The 22,575-nt window shown below is 37.3% G+C and overlaps 2 long non-coding RNA genes across 3 annotated transcripts in view; both read left to right on the top strand.

Annotated features, from left to right (window-relative positions):
- Positions 1 to 257: 257 nt before the first annotated feature.
- LOC125322400 lies at positions 258 to 12,375 on the top strand. Of its 2 annotated transcripts, XR_007201970.1 has the most exons (4): positions 258 to 340; positions 6,554 to 6,701; positions 11,409 to 11,527; positions 12,154 to 12,375. It is a non-coding gene; the product is annotated as an uncharacterized LOC125322400 (long non-coding RNA). The 2 variants fall into 2 exon arrangements; XR_007201971.1 differs by lacking the exon at positions 11,409 to 11,527.
- Positions 12,376 to 21,144: 8,769 nt separating this feature from the next.
- The window catches only part of LOC125322318, a 36,425-nt gene continuing 34,994 nt past the window's right edge, over positions 21,145 to 22,575 (top strand). The window contains exon 1 of the long non-coding RNA XR_007201951.1: positions 21,145 to 21,210. This is a non-coding gene — a long non-coding RNA (uncharacterized LOC125322318). The remainder of the gene's footprint in view (positions 21,211 to 22,575) is intronic.

Genomic DNA, 22,575 nt, shown 5'->3' with positions numbered 1-22,575 from the left:
CTAAACACTGAGTGATAGTCTTGCCACCATAGTACTGCTCAACAGAGCTTGAAATTAGCAAGAGGAGCTCAGGCTGTCTGACAGCTAGTCCTACCACGGCCGCCAAGTCTGAACAAACAGCAGCAGCTATTTTGCTCACAGGGGAAATAAGGTTAGTGAAAATATTAAAGAAAAGTGAATGCCACTGCTGGCATGGCAACACTTTGCAGTAATTGGTTCCTTTTGATTCATGCTGGCCTGATTCTGAGAGCTGCAGATGGGAAACTTAGATTTAGGTTGGAAGCCCTAGTTTGGAGATTATAAGCTCAAGAAATGGCAAACAGATCAAAAGTTCACTGAAGTAAGTGTAATTCTGCAAATTCCAAGAACATTTCTTGCTAATTTGCTTTTCTTTGAGAGAATTCCTTGATTTGAACATGTAGAATAGCAACTAGTGTAACTATTCAGCTGCAAGCGCTGTTTTTTATGAAAACCTGCAGTCTGATTTTTTCTGCAACTAAACTCTATCTCATTCATCAAAAACTAACCCTGACCGTTCCTTCTTATTACAGAAATCAGATCTGTGTAACTAGATAATATGATTAATTTTGAAAGACATTGCTGAAAATTTGTTGTAAATATTATTAAAATTACTAATAAAGAAGAAAACTTGTGTTCAAAGGCTAGATACAAAACCAAAAATCATTAACTAACACAAACAAATGGTAAAAACAGCTTGTAAAAATAAATTTTCTAGCTCAGATATGCAAATATGAACCATATCTGAACTGTACAGCTTAGCAAACCAAACTGGAGTTCTCAAGTGAATTGAATAGACTCTCAGAAATGTTGAGGAGATTGCTTGCTTTTGGTACTATGTTGCTTGGCTAGGAATGTGGCAGTTGATAAAGTTCATATTTCTCTTCCTGGTTCTGCTTTAAACTGTGAAATGGATGAGAAATAAAAAAAAAAAAAAAAAAAGAAAGGTAAAAAGAGTGAATTTACCAAACCTTTTCCAAGCCTTAAGTTTAAATATGACTTAAGTTTAAATTGCAGACTTGTTGGAGTGAAATTACTTCTGTCATTTTCAGAGGGCTAATTCTGCTTTCTTGACCTCATCAAACTTGTACTGATTGACAAACATGGTAATACTACAGATTGAGGATGATAATTAATAAGTATTCCAGAGAAGTTGTAGAGTCTTCAGCCTTGGAGGCACTCAAAACCCAAATGGACACACTGCTGAGCAACCTGCTCTAGCCAGCCCTGGTCTGTGCAGGAGGGATGGACTAGGCAGCCTCCAGAGGTCCCTTCCAAACTCAGACTTTCTGTGATAATCTACGTATAATCCCTCCCCCCACCCCTTGAAAGATCTTCATGAATTTAGCAGCTGTGGTATTTTTTCTAATATGCTTGTTTCCTGCCTTGTTACATCAGAGCCTTGATCTCTGAGTCAGCGTGGGGTCTTATGAGGCAGATTGTTATTTATACTGAGCTTTTTCATTTGCTCCCTGTTCACTTATATGCAAAAATATTTAATAGGCTGAAGCTGAGTACATACAACAATATGTCACGTAAAAGAGTACTTTAAAGAATATTACCGTCTTCTCAAATCCAGGAATGTTAATCTGGGAATGTAAATGTAATGTTGCATTTTAAGAAAAGCACACAGTGTGAATTATGCAGCACAAAACAGCTGCCTTTATAACCCTGACAATTCAAAAGGAATAGAGAGGGAGAACAGAGTGAAGCAGTGTGTTTCAGTCACTGTATCAGGTAGATGTAACACCACCCATGTGGCTGGTAGCTACTGAGCCAGAAAATCAAGCTTTACCATGAGTGAAACCCTAGATCCCATGAGTCTGTTTTCCATTCTAAATGGTTAGTTGCTTTAGTGGTATTTCATTAGGACTACTCACATCATCACATCCCAGTGATCCTGCTCCATATCTGCTCTACCATCAGTTTCCAACAAAATTCTGCTATACTCTGGTTTGATTACCTGCAATAGGAAAACACATTGAAAGATGACCTTTTAGTGAATTATTTTATACATGCTAAGGTCAGTTCTATTTTGACATCTGAATTACATAATAGAGAATATAGCTAGTCAAGGCTTCAAGCATTTTATTTTCAGCATAGTAACTACAAATAAAACTGCTTTAATTCTCCACAAATGATTTAACCTTGGAATTAAATACACATGTAAATGTGATGGTCCCACACCTCAATTTGTGTAGACTTTCAACTATCCACTGGATTATTTGTGTTTCCAGATACCACAGAAATTCAGATTGTCAGCTCAATTCCTTAAAGACTTGTCGTGCCTACCCAGCAAAGCAGCACTACAGTTGTTTGATTAATGTCCTGATATTCCGCTCAAATTAGCAGCACCATTTCAAAGTATTTCATCTCCTGAAGGGATATTGCAGCCTGATATTCAAGGGATTAAGCTGCAGATAAAACAATTATCTTTTAATGACATCTTTCCTCCTCATTTTCATGTTTTTTTCATTATAAGGCAGTAACATAATTTAAAAGCAGAGGAAGGCTTTGTATCCTTACATATTAAGAGATGTTGCATATAAAAGTCTTCATTGTTTGTCTTAGCAATCAAACAAAAGAAAATGTGACAACTCAATCATTCTGCACTTCAGCAAAACCATCTTTTATTAGCACTGTAGAAATTCAGCAGAAATCTCCATCTTCCTGTAGATCCTTTGTCATGTGGCTATTTTAAAATAAAATGTTGAAAACCAGACATATTCATGGCATTTTCTGGCTAATAAGAATCAAATTTCTTGTCTAGATTGAACAGTCTGGCTGAGCTCTCTTAAATAGGCCAGAACTGTAAATAAACCAGCTTTTATAATGCTCTAAAGGGACAATAGCAGATACATAGATAAATGAAATAGGAGGAAAAATCTTCTGAAGAACATTACTGGAAACAATACTGTGTTATAGTAAATAAAAACCACTGGTTTAAAACAACAGCTAATTTTATTCAGGGTTTTATTGATCAGAATAAACAAATACATTTTATTTTTATCTCCATTCAGTTAATGTGAGACAACTGTATATTAATCCACTGTTTATACTCTTATTTGAACCCTTTCTGTGCAGCAACACAGAGGGATGGATGTAGTTTTAATCTGAACACGCAACTTGCCCGGCTTTGGGGCAATGATGATATTGTAAAATAAAACCATTCTAGATACTGCAGTGAATATGGATCAGTGAGGCTCCTGAGCTTGTCAGAACACACAATGTTTTGACATGGTAAGAGCACTTTGGATGTTGGTCTCCTGTCCTTTTGGAAGGAAAGCATGGGATGCCAGGGTTTGTCAGCAGTTATTTTCCTGTCCTTTCCTTAGCCAGTTCTTGGTGGAGGGAAAAAAAAGTTACCTGTAAATTCTTCTCCACTTGCTAATCTCTTCTCATTATGTTTAATGAAAATGATAGGCACAGCTTCTGTAAAACACAGGCCAGCCTTACCACTGAATACAAGGCCTTTTCTGGTCTTCTCTGTTAAGTGATCTCTGTTGCAATGAATAAAGGAGTGTCTTTGGAGGATGTTCTACATTTAAGTGATTCTTTTGTTCCTTTCCTTCTCTTTGCTCAAACCTGAAATTGGTTTAGGACTGGCTTGTGAGTTGTGCTAGTTTCTGGCCAAGGAAGAATAAAGATGCGACATCAAAAGTTGTATTTATTCTAAAATATCACAATTCGTTCCTTAGTATGAAACAGACAGCTCTAAAATGCTTTCACAGACCATTTCATTTGAAATAGATGTGCATGCAATATGCTGAGTTTTCTTCTGTGCAGTTTTTGAATTCTTCAAACACTATTTTTTTAAACTCACATGACAGAATGTTACATGTTTCAAACAGTGTACCAAGAACATTGGTGGAGTTTTCACTTCTTGTTAATATATGTGTGCATGAGGGAAAAATGCACTCCTGTCAATATTTACAGTAAAAAGCCAAACTTAGGAGTACACCCTGAATAAAGAAATTGGTTCATGGTAACTTCAATAAAATATAAGATACACCTTTTAGGAAAATGCTACTGCTCCTGGATATATTTAGTTTTGCATCAGTAACAGTAACATCTGTTTCTGCACACATAAAAAAAGCAAGCTTGAATTTTTTTTTGACAAAGAACTAAGTAAGTACCAGTGTCAAACACGCAGCACAGTCACACACACACACTTGTGTGTATATGCACACAATCACACATATAAAGACAAGACATTAGAGAACATACAGCAAAATCAAACACTGCAGAATGTGGAAATGTCGAGCAGTGTCCCTTCCTTCCTTTATTCTTTGTAGAACAGAATACCTATGAAACTTTTGCAAGCTTTGTTTTTCTTTTCCCCAAACTCAGAGCAGTCTGACTTCACTCTGATGGATTTTTAGCAGCAGTAAAGACACATCTCAGACACAAAGATCATCTCCATCAGTCAGCAACGCATACCTTGTCACCCTGAAATAAGAATTGCTAAACATTCTCAAGAAGAATCTTCCAGAGTATTTTTAACATAGGCAAAGAAAATACATTCACTTCATGTGTTCTTAGAAATGTCTGAATCATTTTGGCTGAAGGTTTTTCCTTGTTTCTTCAGTGACAGATGGACTAAAGATCTGACAGATGAGCTAAACTTTCTACTAGAGAAGAAAATTCTCATGTGTGTGCCTTTTGGGTATTCAATCTGTCTGCATAAAAAGTTAAAATACATATTTCCATGTCTTTACATATGTATTTCTCACTCAACCAAGCCACCTTTGGATGTGGCTTTTGTTGTTGTTGTTTAATTATTCATTTATTTCTTTTCCTCTTATTTTTATCCATAAGCCATTAGACAGTTAGCTTCCTTGGGTTCTAAGACTGTGCTTTTCACTCTTTTTTTAAAATAATTGTCTCCTTTTAGGAAAAGAAGATTCTAAGACAGGAATTTTAAGGCAGGCAACAACACAAAGAATCTTTTTTTTTTTACATATGAAGAAAGATATTTTGTAAAATAGGGTAATTGTGCAAAAGAAAGAGAGGAAAAGGAATAGAGGAATGAATTTTGTATTTTGCTGATCTAGTACATGGAGCCTATTGATGGCACTAAGAAATATCTTACTGAATCCTGATCAGGTTCCTATTTTATGTGTGACCTTGGTTTCTCTGTTTCTCAGCTCTTGTGTATAAGCTGGGGACACTGTTTCTCCAGTATAACTAGGTCATTAGAGAGAGAGGCACCTCTGGAAGCCATTTCATCCTATTCTAAAACAGGTGTTTAAAACAGAGGAAATCAGCAGAGGAAATGGCTGCCTCTCTCCATTGTTTTAGAAGGAACTGGGAGAAGTAACTTAGATTGGCTACTAAATCTATGAAGAGATAAAAGAAAATGAAACATATCACAATATTTAGGAACAAACTGCTTTTTCTGGTTAAAGAATTGTTTGGATTTTGATGTAAATACTTAGAAGTAAAAATATTTGAGAAGCTTCTAAGTTTTCAAGTAGTAAAGTAGATTGCTTTCTTCTCTGTGCTTCCCTTGGATACTCACCATATGACTCATTATCATTGATTTATGTTTTAGTATTTTTTTACACATTCTGTGTCCTGAGTTTTAATCAGTAGCCTTAAATCTTTGCAGCCCTTTAATCTGGATATCTGTTGCCACCATTGTGAAAAGCAAATAATTTATACACATTCTCTTAAAGTTAAATGCATGCTGTCTTCTGCATATAATTAAAACCAGATCTTCATCAGACTTCTTGTCTTTTTCTGAGTGTTATTGTTTTACTTCTTCCTTTCTTGTTCTTCTTTTTAAAAACTATTTTTTTTCCTAAACTGTGTCTGACAATGTAAGAAATGTCTCTTAAACTGAATAAGAAATTAACATCTAGCAAGAAATAAGTTGTTTTAAAATAGGCATTTTTCAGATATACCCTTAAATAGGAAAACAATTCCCAAATACACAGCATAAGAGGTCCTAAAGATTCAGTTATTTCCTCTAGAAATTATAATTTAAACCATATGATCTCTCCAAAAGAAAATTTTTCATTTTAGAGACTATCATGCTTACTTTAGCCCCCAGAATAATTTTATAACATTCATGGCTTTGCAATATACCATTATAAGGGGAAAAGAAGAAAGAACTGCCTTGTTGAATGCAATTTTTCAATAAATACATCCCTTTTTCAGTTTAATACATTTAGAAATCTCATGGAAGTATCTGTCCAAACAGCTATTAGAAGCTGACGACAAAGATCTTGCTGACTGAATGCAAAATACAGAACATTTATGGTAAACATAAGCAAAGTCTTGTATCATATTTAAATAGTTCTCCTTCATCAACATAATGGACTTCTGAAAAGAGATTTTTAAAGCCAGAAGAGATCTCAGTCCCACTGATTTCAGGCGTTGCATATGGTGGACCACAGAATATCATCAGAGTTAGGCCAAATTACTTACAGTTGCCTAAAACAGATGTCCTAGACACTTCTTTATCTTCCCCCAAACATTTCTGGAAATGGAAAGTCTGAACAAAAGCAGAACTGTCTGTCTGTTTTCACAGGATGAACTGACTTTTGACCAAATAAAAAACCTTTGTGAAAGCAGTGCAAGCTATCTAGTGGGCTCGATCAGAGATTGTGGCACATCTACATTATATCGCTGGTCCAGGGGAAGATCGCAACCGATTAATTCCTTGATCTGCCACCTTTGTAAGTACTTGTGAGTTTCTATATGCACATCTGAAAGGTTAAAGAAATAAAGTTCAAAGAACAGCTGAAGGTTAGCTCTGCTAACAACAAACCTTAACAAATCTGTATCATAGATCTTTCTCCACAACATGATTTGGGAAGTGCAGCTATTAGAATTACCTTACTGAGTTTTCTGTCTTCCAACTGATGCATGATCTCAGAGTACTTCCTCTTATTTTGTTTCTCCAATTAGAAATCTAACAGATTAGTTGAAACCACTAGTGAAATTAGTTTTAGCAAATAAGTAACTTCATTGGAAAGGGCAAGTAAAGGTCACATAATCAATCTGTAAACAGGTCTCTTCCTCTGGATCAGTCTACGGCAATAGAAAAGGTTACTTTGTTTAACTGTTTATGCTTTCCTGAAAAGTTTGGGCCCTCATTGATCTGTCAGTTACATAACTTATATGAATACTCCCTAATTTGCTGAAACAATTTACTACCACCTTTTTTTTTGTCAAAAATAATGGAGCTGGTATTCATAGTGTTGCGATGATGGTAGGTTTGCAAGAGACTCGTGCTTTATGAAAGTGTTGAGGAGAAATATCAGATACTAAGCCAGCTGGATCAAAGAAAGACATCTGTCCAACAGCATCATTTGCATCTTAGAGGCAGTTTAAGAAGCAGCTGACTGCTTTCTCAAAGCAAATGAGATACTGATGGTAACTTCTTGTTACGAATCATGTTAAGATGTTAAACTGGATGATAGATATGCACACAGATGAGATGAGGACAGTGAAATATTTTAACAACTTTTCTGCCATCAGTTTCAGTATTTGTCCTTATCTATGGTTTTAAGGAAGACAAATAAGTTTTGCATTAATAGTTTTCTGCTTTGTTCCATTTTGCTCCCTACTCCCCTCACCCTTCCCCCCCCCCCCCCCCCCCCCCCCCCCTTTCCATCCAGTAAAAAGGTATATTTATTTTCTTGAACAAGTCTTGATGCTCTTATGGTATTGTGTTCCATGATGTGATCTGACTGACTCCAATTGAGTGTGAAGCACATTCTGTTATACACGGTTTTGAACACCGAGTCCAATTGCAGTTGCTTGATACATACATTTTTATCTTTGGGTCCACTACAGTCTGCTGCTGACTACTTGTCAGACTTTTCCTTATTTAAAAAAAAATGATGATAAATCTGGCACAGATTTAAAACACTTGCCGGCTCTTATTTTTCATAGCTATTGTGTAAAGGATTGTGAATTTTACATTAAAAGAAAACACTCTTACTAGAGCATAAATACAGTGTTCCATTCAGCACAGTTTAAATTGTATGTATTTTCCATTTTTCATGGAGTCACTAAGTGTTATAGCTATTCATTTTGTTGGTCACCTCTTCTGCTTCAAAGATCAAAAGAGAAATGAACATTAGTTTTAACACATTTCATTATCACTCTGGTGATGTGCAAAAGGTTTGCTAGAATTTTTTTCTGGAAAACTTCAAATCGAGATTTTAAAAAATGGCATCACCTCCCCTTCCCATCTGAATTTAACATGGCATGGGTTGAGAATGAAGTCAGTGTCTCAGCTGGCCACACTTGATTTGATGGTACTGATTATTAGACTTGTTTCAAGTTCATTGCTCATTGTTAAGTCGGGATCCTATGTCATACTGCAATTAAAAAGAAAAGCTGCAGATGCAGCCAATAGACTACTTTGTTATCACAAAGGATCAAAAAAGGAAGATTTATTACCACCTTTAAATTTACCTAGATTATAATTTTTCCACACATTCTATACTTTGCTTACATTTCTCAGAAAATTCTGTAATTCCAATTGAGCACCTTGATATCTGACTCTTATTTGTGTATTTATTTATTTATTGATTGAAGAAAATCAGAATATGTAAGACAAATGAGCATTAGGAGAAGAAGTTCTTGCCATTTCACTGATTTGTGGATACATACAGATGAGATTTATAAGGTGGGACTGTAACACCTGATTTTGCTAAATCTGAAAAAGAGACAGCTAAGTAGGGACCCTAGTGCTCATCTTTAACACTTTAGTGGCAGAGTATAGTGGAGTCAGACTTGGAGCTGTGCAGCAAGAGAAACTTGGGTCTGAAGTCAGTAAATCTGCTGAACAAACTCTCAGAGTACCAGTTACTAGGAAAAAAAGGTAAAAAAGAAGGAAAAAAACATCCCAAAGAGAGTCAAAGATGAAAGGTGCATGTGTTAAATTATCTTTCCAAAACTTGTGGCCTTATACTATAAAATAATGAAGTAATGATTACTTGTAACATGACATCATAAAATATTTTGCTGGACTGAAATGTAGAAGGTGAATTCTTAAAACCTTACATGTTCATAGTCCCAGCTAATATGCATAGAAAGAAACTATGCTGGAATGGCTGAGTAGAATATTATAAAATTACTGTTTTATCTGCATGAGTTTTTTTAAGAGAATCTTAAGCGGAATAAAGCTTTTTAAGTCTACTCCTTAAACAGAAAAACTTTCAGCTCTTGCTGTTGTATAACTATTCATACCTGTTCAGAGACAATTTCAGAGACAAAGGAATAGGATAATATTAGCATTTCATGGTACTGGCTCTGTTAGAAGCCCTGCTAGGAAAATGGGGGAAAAAAAAGTTTTGACAGATACTGTTTTCAAACCAACGAGCAAGTATTCGTGAAGTCCAACAAATTCTAATGATTTCTTTTACTTCCCGCTTCATCCTGGCACCATAAAAGTATATGGGTTCAACATCTTCTGCCAGAAGTATACACAGTCACTTCCATAATTTATGCTTATCTTTCACAACTCCATAAGTTACCATAAAATTCATAAAGTGCGAACATGTTATTAAATTTTGTGCATAGTAGACTCCATGAAATGAAAATCTGAATGTGAATCTGGGTCTCCAAAACAATTGTTTCGTTCTCAGTGCTGTCACTACCTTTAGGTAATTTTTCTCTTGTTTTTAAGTCCATCATATCTAAAAAGTGTTCTCCTTTTTCTGTGTCAAATATCTATTGCTAATGCTTTTAAAAAATTCACAGTACTGTGTAAATATTGATTATTTTTTCTACTGTGGGCATTATGATAATGAATCAGCTCAGTCAGATGAAGTAAGTTGCAACATCACTTGGTAGTCATAGTGTCTGGCAAATTAACCTGGTAATTTTCTTTAATAAACTTATTTTCTAAATTAAAGAAACAGAGGAGATGCCACACTTCTGGACCTTTAGTAAAATATCAGTTCCATAGCAGAGATAACTACAATCATTAATTAAACCAGAAAAACACATAAGAAAGAACTAGCTAAAATGAAAAATTTAAATAGACAGTGATATTAGGAACATTATATTACTGTCAGAACTCCTCAAGGATCAAAATAGGATAAATATTAACATCAGTGAAGAAATGTGTTGCTCAAATATTATTAAATTCAGAGATACCACTACAATGAAAGATTGGATGGAGTACCAAAAGAAAAACATTGTCTAATGCTTATGAATGAAATTTAATGGCAAGAATTTCAGAAGACTCTTAGGAACTAATAATAACAACCTATGTGTTACTCTGCAAATATTAGCAGGTGTAATTTAATATGGAAGAAAAGGAATTTTTCACAGTAATTGATTACAGGGTGACTATGAGCTACACATGTCATATAGCTGTGAAAATGGAAATGTGATCCTAGGTAATGTCAGTCTAAATATTTCCAGTTAGTTTTGGAAAATTTTAACAAAATATAGAGCCCACAATTTAACAGATACTGTGAGCAGTTCTGTCATGCAAGTCACCCTTGTTGAAGAAGAGTAAATTTAACCTCAATGAACGCAAACAACAGCTATGATGATCTAGAGTCCCTAAAAGTCAAGTGTATAAGCATGGCATACAAAATGTAAATCTGGTTAGCAAAAGTCTAGAGGAAGGAAGGAAGGAAGGAAGGAAGGAAGGAAGGAAGGAAGGAAGGAAGGAAGGAAGGAAGGAAGGAAGGAAGGAAGGACATGGTGTGACAGTGTGTATGTATAAGGATGTGGGAAATGAGGGATATTGAGGGAACCAGAAGCACAGCTGATTTCATTAGTGGACAGTGGTGGTACTAAATTAAGTTATCCTGTACCTCAAACTTCCAAGGGGAATATGCAGGACAAAAAGTAATTAATAAATGGTATTTGATTCATTAACAAGTAACCTGTGACGTAATAACCTTTACAGGACTGGAGTCAAGAGTCCAGAACTATCCCTTGCTGTAAAAAGTGCTCTTTTCTATGAGAAGCAATCATGAAGTCAGTTGCTGCAAAATGATCTGCCTTAGGACCTTCCTTAGCATTAATGGGGCAGAGAAGGGGAGCTGTAAAGTTACAGCTTTCCCTTCATGTAAATTGAAGAGATGCCTCTGCTGAGATACAAAGTAGCTTTAAAGTAGCACCTTAGTTTGGATCAAGAACATGTATTTGCTTTTATTTGTGGCACAAGAAGATCTTGGGCACGTAATTTAGACTTCTTTCTGCTGAAACTAAAATAGATTTTTGACTTTGGGAGCCTAATACACTTCATGCCCAGTTGACTGTTCAGTCCACAAAGCAGCAAGTCAGAAGTAAAATTTCCTGTAATGTGTTGTGCACACTGGATCCCTACCAGCAGTTGCTCCTCTGTGTAGATCTAATCCCTTTGGGTAGCTGCTTGTTAATGCATATGTAACCTATGCATCACCCAGGGTTATGCACAGCAAAGAAGTAGCAAGCCCCACACTGACTCTGGAAATCTGCCAGTGGGTGGCAAAGGACACGGCTCCCATTCCTGTATACCAGTGACAACTGATCTGGTCACAAAGCTGTAAGTATCTTTACAAGTTGATGTGTCCACAGGAGTGAATCATGTTAATGTTTCATTTGGTCCTTAGGAGTGGGTTCCCAGTACAGTAACCATTTACTCAAACTGTAATGAATGAAATGAGCTAAATTCCATCCTGATGTAGGCTGTCCCAGAAAGATATTTGACTTTGGCTTGGATGTGTATGTTAGAGAAGCATTGGCAATCTGAGGATGGGTATTTTCAATGTGCACCTTTTTTGTTGTTGTGTGAATGGTTCTTTCTGGCAACTTTAAAAACAATAACATTAAAATCAGATTTGGATTTTATTTACTGTCCTTTTCTCTTAATGGTAGTCTATGTCTTTTTTTTCTTTTAAGATGAAAACAGCTGCAAGCTCTGCTTAATTTGCTTTCTGCACAGTGCAAGACTATATGAACAGTACACATGTGAGCTCATTATACAATAAGGAAGAATTTATTGTGGTAGCAGAATGCTTTCCTACTAAAGATGGGCTGTTAAACACTGTCTCACTTAGACATGGATTGCCTGTGATGAGGGATACCAGATGTAGATAAAAGTAAAGCATCTGATGTAGATAATCTACTTTCATAACTGTAAATTTTATAATGTGTTTGCATTTACTTTAGAGTCTATGAGAAGTAACAGAAGATAAAGATGACAAGTGGTAGAAATCATGTTGACCTTCTCCTTCATACACTTGTGACTAACTCAATAGCGTTTGCTGTATGAGAATTCCTATTGGAACATGTAATCTCCATCACTCTGCCAAAGGAGATAAACATCCAAACCAGGTGAGATCTTCTTAGGCAAAAGACAACCCCAGAAAAAGATTTATGCTGGAACCCTATATCTCCCCTCTTTCATTTTAGTAAGCATGTCACTTTTGGTTTGATACTCCCTGAGGGAACCTGTTCTCAAATTAGGGAAGCTTTAACTCATTCCAAGGCTAGACTGCTGTAGCTGTGTATGACTGTATGTACTTCAGTCTCTTCTGTGGAGTCACTGTGTACTGCAAAGTTAATGGAATATTCACTGGCATAAAGAAGGATTGAATGGATTCCTGGTCAATCTCTAAATTTTCTCTTTGTTTCTCCCAGTAAATATTTACTTTATTCACATAAATATGGGGAGCTTCCATAGCAGGAATACAAAGAGACTTTTTAGCCTCAGGCTTGTTTCTTGGTGGAATGGCTATCATATCTAGAAAATGTTAGGGTGTGACTTCTCCAGAGAGCAAAAGATATTGGGACCTCATGTTCTTAAAATTTTAATTGTCCAGCCAAAGTCTGCTGGATAAAATAGGGCTGGTAGAAACATACTCTCTTGGTGTTTGCTTTCTGATATGGTTTGTGTATCATTCCCAAACTAGTGAGGACAGACTGAATTGCCTAAACATAGGCTATTTTACATACTCTGGGTTATTCAAGACATCTGCTTGGAATTTACACATCCCACATCCTTCTGGGGTGGCAGCTGAAGGTATTTATTTAGACAACTCATTACTAGTACTTCAACATTTTCTAATTCTCTGTCAGGTTGTGTTCAGACACTGTGATTATGGAATCTACAAGAGTTGAGGTAATATCAGTGCATGCTCACTGACAGAAGTAAAGGACTGTATGAAATGTATGGATATAACTTGTGGAAATATGGGCAGCCATTATACTTCAAGACACTACTAGGATTTGAATTCTGAAGCTTAAGCATTGTGAAGCTGCTGTTTGAACAGATTCTACATCTGAATATTACTTCGGGGGCAGAGGAGCAAGCTTCTTGGGCATCCATACAAAGGATAGTGACTAAACTTAGCCAGGTTATCACAACATTTTCCTTAAGCTAGTGTTTCTTCATCTAGACAGGTCAGCTCAACAGAGATTTAGACTAGAACAGCTTGAAAACCATCAATTATTTCTCATGTGATAAAGAAATAAAAAAAACACCCCTCTAAATCAGAAGACATTAAGAAAAATGGGTTTGTTCTTGTTCTTTTTCTAGCAAAACAAACCCTGCCAAACCCCTAAGCTTATTTTTAAGATTCCACCCTCCTGTTTCACGGTTTAATCCCCTGCCAGCAGCCAAGCTCCATGCATCCACTGGCTGATTCCCCCACCAGGAAGAGCAGGGAGACAATCAGAAAAGTAAAAGGTAGAGAACTTCTGGGCTGAGATAAAGACAGGTTAATAGGGAAAGAAAAAGTCATGCAGACAAGCAAAGTAAAACAAAGAATGAATTAACTGCTTCCCATGGGCAGGGGGGTGTTCATCCAGGAGAGCAGGGCCCCATCATGTGTAACAGTGACTCGGGAAGACAAACCCATCACTCCAAATGTCCCCTCCTTCTTCCTTCCTCTCCCCCCACTTTGGGTACTGAGCATGATGTCACATGGTCTGGAATGTCCCTTTGGTCAGTTGGGGTCACCTGTCCTGGCTGTGTCTCCTTCCAACCTCCCAAGCACCCCCAGACTCCTCCCAAGTGTGGCAGTATGAGAAGCAGAAAAGGCCCTGGCTCAGTGGAAGCCCTGCTCAGCAATTAAAAAAAAGTCTCTGTATTATCAACCCTGTATTCAGCACAAATCCAAAACATGGCCCCCTATTAGCCACTGTGAAGAAAATTAACTCCACCCCAAGTGAAACCAGCACATCCCCATTTTGATTTTTTTTTCTCCACTTTCTTTCATTAGAATAATCATCTTGGTTCTCCAACACAAATTGTTTTGGTGTTTGAACACTTTGAAGAAGAATTATAAAATAAAGTAAAATTTCAAAGAAAATTGATTTTAAGAAATATAGACAAAAATAATTTTTCCTCATGGTATATGTTCATGGGAAATTTTTTTCTGCTCTATTTAAATCCTGGGATGTGGCTGCAGTTATTTCTACTGTTTTTGTATTCTTTAGCACTTATGTTGTCTACACATATGCATTTAATAAACTAATTCTATACTAGTTATGAAAATTGAAGGAACAACTAAGAAATAACTATTATATTTCCTGTAGAAGTTTCATAGAATTGTTAGGGAATGATCTGTATTTTCTAGAGGATATGCAAAAAACCCCAAACCAAACTTCAAACTTAAGGAAAGATTGACTTAAACAGTAGTTTTATTGAAGTAATGTAAAGACAAATGTTATTTCTAATAGTTCTGTATAATTATCATTTTGATACCAAATATTCCCTTTCACTACTGACATGAATAACTTTTATTTTATTTTCTATTAAGATATTGATGAACATTATACTTTTGGTATAATCTTTTTAAAGCAGTTTTAAGTGGACATACCATGAATATCTTGTCTTTTTTATTACCCTAAAAGAGAGTACTGTTTTTCTCTAATGAAAACCAGAGTTATTTTTATTTCAGTAATTTTGTTCAATATTAAAGAAGGAGGCTTATAGCTCACGTCTGACAGTTTCTAAATCCAGGACACCACTTCAAAGGAAACAGCTATGCTCCTTCTGTCACAATTCTGACTTAGTTCTGACTTATATGGAATCTGCAAGTTCTCTTGAGACCTCGAATGTAAAAACAATTGCTGATATTATAAGAATGTGAGCTCAAAAGTAAACAAATAAATTTGAGGGAAACAACTCTGAATTTGTATACAGCTGAACATGTAGACGGAGCAAGAGCTTCAGGAATCAATATTTCACTTGTAGCTTTGTAGTAATTGTTTTCTCAACTGGCTAAGGAAGACGGGAAAGGAGACATGTGAGACTGTTGAGAAAAGTGCTGCATTACCCTTCAAGAAGTTGGGGCACTGTCATCCAACACTAGGAGGACAGGTACTCATTCATACCAATGAATGTTCCAAACTCTTAACATGTGATACACATGTAATTGTGGCTCAAATGGGTCATCGTGGGCTTTAAATATTTTCTTCACCACTTATCCTCCTCCCTTTTATATCCAAGAAATTTTATGCACAAGTGAAGGAACAATTTGGACATATGGATGTTTTCCTGAAGTCCTGGTGCTTAGCTTAGTTTTTTATGCTTGTATGGGTTTGGAGCTAATGCAAATGGGACTCACTCATTATCTTCACAACTCACAGATGAACAGTGAGGTCATTATGTTATTTATGACAGTCGTATAGTATCGTGAAACAAGGAAAGCAGCTGCCTCACAGTTGCAGCAGTATAGCACAGATTTATCAAATGAGTAATATAAAAATTCATTCTTAAATAGTTTTGGTAGCAAGTTAAATTCAATTATTAACAGATTCCATAACACTTAATTTTATCACATCCTTAGAGTCTTTATATTTCCCTCCCTTTTGTAAATTAATTTCTAATGTCTAATAAAAACCAATATTCACATTTAAGCTAAGGTTTTGTTTTGCACACCCATAGCTGAAACTTACTTGATTGGTGTAAATCTTGAGTAGCAGGTTTTTTGTCTTTTAGATTTTGGGGGAATGAATCAAAACCTTTATGTTTAACTTCACAACTTTACGCAATCTGACCTCTCTTTGGTTTGGAAAAATATCTACAAGGCATAAAGAAGCCTGATGTTCTCCCATACAAATGTCTTGTTCTATTTTGAAAGTTTACCAAAGCCCACTCTTACCACTTTATTAAAACGGTCTTATCCTGGAGAGGGCAAGCATACCTGGAAGAATTTGAGATGCAAAAAGGACCAGATTAACTCCTGATTTTTGTGAGGAGGTAACTAATTTTTCCTGTTGATCGTCTCCTGTTTTATTATTTCCCACCTGGTAAGTCTATATAAGAAAACTTTGTTGACCCTTAGGTCTTACGACTAATGACTTGAATTTAGATGGATAACTTATACTGTAATACTGATGACACCTGTGTGCTAGTTTGGAGAAATTTGGAGGAAAAATATCCTCTGATAGAAGGCAGGTTACAACCACCTTCCCCCAGCAGGTTTGGGAAAAAATAAATTTTCCTCAGAGGAAAGTAAAAGAGATAAAAACTATTTATTTAACAAACACACAGGAAAAGGATAATAATGCCAAATAATAAAACCTCTCGCTGTGGAGAGAAACCTGGGAAAATTTCAGAGTCCTTCTCTAGGTGCGGTCTCTCTCCTCCTCCTCAGAGCTGGGTCGTGGGCCCACCTCCGGGGCCTCGCTGGAAAATTCTCCCAGTGTGTTCTGACATTGAAACAGTCCAGAAGAGAAGAAGGGAAAAAACCAAAGTCCCAGGAAAACAAAGTTCAACTCTCCGTCTCCCTCTAGACAAAAAAGAGCTGAAAAACTGGCTGAAAAAAAGGGTGCTTTGCTCTTGCTGCTTGCTGCCGTGGAAGCAGAGGAGTCTGTATCTCTGTGTCCTTGAACAAACTGCTTTGAAGAGTTCACTCGGGTTTTTTTCTCTCCCCCCTCTCAGGCTCAATTTAAAGCCACAGAAAGGCACAAAATTAACTTCTGGGCATAGAGCAGAAATAGGGGATACACATCATAAAGTCACCCCGAGACAACCTGACACTGAATACATATCTCAAGATCCAAATTCTATTTCTAAAGATCTGCAATTTTGGTCATTTCTCCTTCTACATTTGTAGTTTTCTAACTGCTGTGTCCTTTGTGTGTGTTGGGATAATTTAATTCATTGAGGCATGAGCAACTTATAAAGTGGTTGGGACATTGGATCCCTTATTTCACTGAGACACTCAAAATACTGGTGCATTAATAAAAACAGCTGAGACAGGTAGATAGAAAACCTCATGTACAAAACTGGTGAGTGCAGACCCATTGGAAACTCAGAAGTTCTACAGATCAGCATGTCCCTTCTTCACTAAAGAAGAACTAGGAGAATCAAGACCAGGTGAACTAAGAAAAGGCAAAAAAACTGTCTAAAAATTGTCTGTGAGTACAGTAGCATGTCACCAGTGGTGTACTGTTCATGAAGAAACTTTGGTTTGTGAATGAGGCATCATTCTTTGGATTAGATAAAGACATACAAAACTGTGTCATAGGTTTGTTGGGGTTTTCTTCCTTTCGTCTTTAGAGGAATAGAAAAGAGGACTTTACTCAGTATGGTCCTCTGTGCTTATTGAAATAATAGATATCTGCTGGCTTGCTATAATTTAATTTTCATTAAGACATTTAAAATGTCAGTGTGTGTTTTCAATCAGTTTGGAGGAAGGAAAGTACTATTGTACAACTGTTTAACATTGAAAGGATAGTTATTTTGAAGGCTGTAATATAATGAGAAGAAAAAGAGGTTCTGAAAACCTGTGAAGACTATTGTTAAAGTTTTATTATTGTTCAGCAATTTGCATGCTAAGAAAGGACCCAAACTACGCTGAGGCTACAAAAATTTACTTTATATGCTATTTATAAAGTCCCTTCACCTCTCAGTGTAGCTGATTAGAATCACTTGTAGCTATGAGAATGATTGTGTAATCAAAGACACATAAACATGGTGGGTTTTTAATTATTCACACCTGCACACACTCTAAACAGCACACCCTGCTGTATCTTTCAGATGCTCTAAAAACAAACATTCTGTTCTGATTCACTGTGCTATTTTTAAACACCCACAATTTGTTAGTTAAAGCACAATTGTCCCATGGTTTATTTTTTTTTCCTTAAATACAACAAAAAGCTCTGTTTATCATGCAGAGAGATGTAAAATTTTGTTTCATTTCATATTAAATGCATTGTTTCATCAGAACTGAAAATATAATGTTTGGTGTTGGGCTCTTGTAAGAAACCTAAAGGTAAAGAAAAGTGGATTAATTGAATATATATTTTATCCAGCAATTTGGTAATTGAAGAATTCCCCCAATACTGTGAGACATTAATTCAATTATTTGAAGAGAGTTCTTTGTTTGAAGAGAACTGAAGACATACCAACACCTGTAATCTTACCTGTAATTTTGTGTTAAGGCTAAAGAATTGTGATGGTGGAAGGAAACCAATTCTTGTCATATAAATAATTGGATAATTTTAACAGCTAATTGAAATCACCACATTTTCTTGTGAATATATCAGATAAAGCCCAAAGGAACATTCCAGTGCACGAGTTCCTGACTCACAGAATATATATACAGTCCTTACAGAGGATGTAGAGAAGCCACTCTAACAGGAAGTATAGCCATTATGGTGCTTAATAAGCAAATGCTTAGCTTCATGCTGGTATCTAGACCGACTCTGATTCTGTAATTTGTCTTTGTCTGATTTAGAACAGGGATCTGACTTGTGTCTTCCACTCTCTGCTTGTATATGTTAACTACACTGGGATACCAGCCCACTGGTGTCTCATAAGAGTAATATATCTGGAAAAGAGATGCTGATATTTTGTTTTGACTGTGATTTTACATGAATTGTCCATTGCTTCTGTTTTTCCTCTATGTCTTATATATTCAAGGAACTCCTGGGAGTCTGCTTGGACTGTCCAGGCACAGCAAGGTTTACTATTTGAACTTACTGAGCCCAAAGGAGGCTGCTGGACACCCTCCAAGACAGTTGTCATAGCCACAGAATCTTAATGCTCTTTATTTGTATATGTTCCCCTATGTCATTACCCCCACAGTGAAAATTCACATTAGACCTCCAGGATGTTGCTGTTTCTGTGCCTTAAACTCTGTCTACATCACCTATCATTATTTTCAGGTCAAGCTACAGCCAGACCTTTTTCTTTTATGGTTAGTTGGTGCTGCTGCTTTTCACATTACCTCATGTGGTTCCCTTTCTATGAGAAAAAGCAGAGAAGAAACTCATAGACTACTACTTTACTTGCTCTTTGCTTTCTCTTTTCCATCTTCCCTCTCGGTGGGCATCTTTTCTCACTGTTTTTTTCTTTCCCTTTTCTGTCCAAGTAGTGACAGAAAAGAAAAACCTGCCCAACAACAGCATAACTCTGCCCCTAGACTTCTCCCCCTGCCTTCAATATTTATAACAATTTTTTTAACATTCCCTCTTCCCAAACAAATGCATCTATGACTTTAAAATCAATCTATGCAGTACACTCTGTGTAGATGGTGATGGCAGTTCAGCCCCGATCAGGCAGCATCCCCAAACACAGCAGGACTGAGCTACCAGACAGAAAAAATTCCCTCCTGTTGTGGAAAAGAAGGAAGAGGGAGGTGGGTAGTCGCAGTCACACAGAGGGGGCTCCAGGGTGCATGGTCACTCATTTTGTTCTACACCAGGTTACTTATCTCAGTTCACCAGTCAAAGCCCAAAGGCTGCCAGTGCCACTGGTTTGTGGCCTTGCCCACAAAGGCAGTCAGCATAAGGGCTGTTCACAAGTGCTCGTGTAAGACTTTGGCTGATGTATCTGCCTAGAAGCTGGTGGATTTAGCCCAAGAACAAGTAACCTTCTACAAGTTTGCCATGAGCAGCAATATCTGTCTAAATTTTTATTCCCTTATACCTAATGCCTAAAGGAGAAAAATCAAAAAGGGTATTGATGAGTTCTGTACAGCACTTTAACAATTTCATAATTAATTCTAGCAAGAAGGATTGTGTGACTTCATTTCTTCATAAAGCCCTCACTGGTGGACAGCTGAATTCAGCTCACATGTGAGGACACCCACAGGTTTCAGTTCTGACCTGCTCACGCTGCTCTGCTTCTCCCTCTTCTGAAATGCACAGGCTGCAATTTCACCCACTGAATATTTACTGTAGATAAAGCTGTTGTATGTGAGGGTATCCCAGCCCACTGCTAGCTATTGCTGTCCCTGCCCACCCTTCCCATGCCACAGCAGCACCTGTCTCCAGCTCCCCACAGCTCTATCCTGCCTGGGCACAGTCCCTCTACACCAGGCCCACTCGTGGGCCCATGTCTCAGCCTGACCTTTACCTCTCCCCATGCCCAGTGAGGTGCCCAGTGCCTCCTGGCTGCCCTGCTCCTGGGAGTGGCACTGGCTGGTGGTCCTGCAGGAGACCCTGGCTCTGACTGCAAACAGAAAACTGAAGGAAACTTCATGAGCAGACATTTTACAAAAGTAGTAAATTTAAAATAGTGAAGTGCTCCCTTAAAAGTTCCTTATCTTGAATTTCATATAGCTTTAAATAAAAACCTGCAACAATCTTATTGAATTACCATAATCCTGCTCTGGAGCAGTCATGGAAGTGTCCACCCAACTCTTTCCCAGTTAATTTGTACCCTGACTGTATGTTTCTGTTGCTTTTCTTACACTGACAACTTAATTTTAAATTTTTTTTTCAGGAGGCAAGGGCTGGGAGGCAAGCATGGCCAAGGGAAAATGCAGGATGTGGGTGGTCTATCTTTAGCTGCAGCAGCATGTTTTTAAAATGACTTAATCTTCTGCAGACATTCTAAGAAACTCTAGGTTCACCCCTGCTTCTACTAATACCTAGTGATCGTGATGGTACAAATATAAACCTTCATGGGAAGATTCATAGGTGACTTAAATCAGGAGTTATATCACCTCATGGATGGAAATCATGCAAAGATAGGACCACAACAGGAAAACAGCTGAGAAGGGTTGTGAGAGTGAGCTGATGCATCATACTTGTTAAACACTGGAAATAAGTACTGGGCTGTACTTGCACGTGCAGAGCACCCAGCACTGAATATGCTTTCCCTTCTTAATGAATAAGGAAATAACTACTTAGTTTTACAATAACCTATCAGCTTATGTTTTGATTTTTTTTTGTTTGTTTGTGTTTTTTAATCTACAGAGTTATTTCCAGACATATCACTTGTCAAATACATGTGGATAAAAGTAATTTATGGTGCATGGAGATGTAAGTCCCAACTTCCAAGCGGCAATGTGAAAGCAAGATACCTTTATAGTGATGGGATTCTTATCTTAGCCTTAATGTAGTCTAAAACTAACATATCCCCGTCACCTATACTCCATGGTGTCCCTGGTATGTATATATGGAAAAAATCACAGAAAACCTGAATGTTAAAATGTAATTATGAAAATTGAGAAATATTAGACGAAGTGTGCAGTTTAACACGAGACATACACACAAACCACAACAGAAAGCACTCTTAAAAACCTTAATTTGAGTTTCAAGAACATATCAGAGGATAATGCAAATAAAAATATTAGGGAGTTTCTTCATTGGTGGCTATTGAAAAGAGCTAAAAATCACTAAGTTATTTAAAGAGTAAGATTAAAAAATAGGGCAGGGATAATGGGGGCAAGTGCAACAGTACTTGACACATTCAGGACAAGACTCCTGATGGGCTGTTGTTGTGGTGCCATTGCCAGGTCAGAAGTATCTGCTCCAGATACAAGTCAGGAAAAATGTCTAATTTCTGTCTGCCTGTTTAAGTGCATATACCATACTTGTTCAGGTGGCTCGCAGAGTACCAGCTGAAACTTACTAACTTTTGAAGTGGTCTCATATCTATTCAAAGAGAAAATCCAGGTTTCTCTGGTGCAATATTACTGCCCACATTGAATATAAATCTGGTATGTATTAGTCTCCTTTGTCTTCACCCTCCCCAGTTATCCCCAGCATCACTAGCGCAGCAGATTCCCTTTTCGTCTTTGCTTGCAGAAATTGAAGGTTTACCACTGTTATGATCCAGTTTAAACCCAGAAAAGCAAAGCAAGCTAAGTCTCTGTGCATAAACTGGAAATAACTTAGAAGGTTCAAAATATTCCCAGAAACGAGATTAAAACCAAATGAGATTAGATGTTGATGCCAAAAAATTGATGTATTTTATTTAATAGTAGAGAGGCAAAGAGAAGGAAAGAGAAAAAAAGAAAGAAATAGAAAAAGAAGTGTGCATGGGGGATGGGGGGACAGGGAGAGGTGACAGGGGTTAGGTGGAAGCGTATCACCCATCCGAGGCTCCCAATGCTCTCCTCCATCTGGTCTGCTGGGGGTGAGGGTCCCCCGTCGCTGCCATGGCCAAGCTACCACACGCTGCCACACACCACCACACGCCGCCACATGCCACACACCACACGCCACGCCAAAGAGTACAGAATCCTGTGGATTATTATACACTTCGGGCCAGGTGGGAACGCCCACGTGTCTCCCCTTGCAGGGGCTGGCTTGACACACTGTCCCACTGTCCCTTGCAACACTGAGGTTCTGTTGCATCATCTCTGGTGCTCAGGGGACCCCTTTGAGGGGGGCCCCTGTGAT

Source organism: Corvus hawaiiensis, chromosome 3 (assembly GCF_020740725.1).
Source record: "Corvus hawaiiensis isolate bCorHaw1 chromosome 3, bCorHaw1.pri.cur, whole genome shotgun sequence".
NCBI lineage: Eukaryota > Metazoa > Chordata > Aves > Passeriformes > Corvidae > Corvus > Corvus hawaiiensis.
Note: the sequence above shows the minus strand (reverse complement) of the source record. Positions and strands in the feature narration are given on the sequence as shown.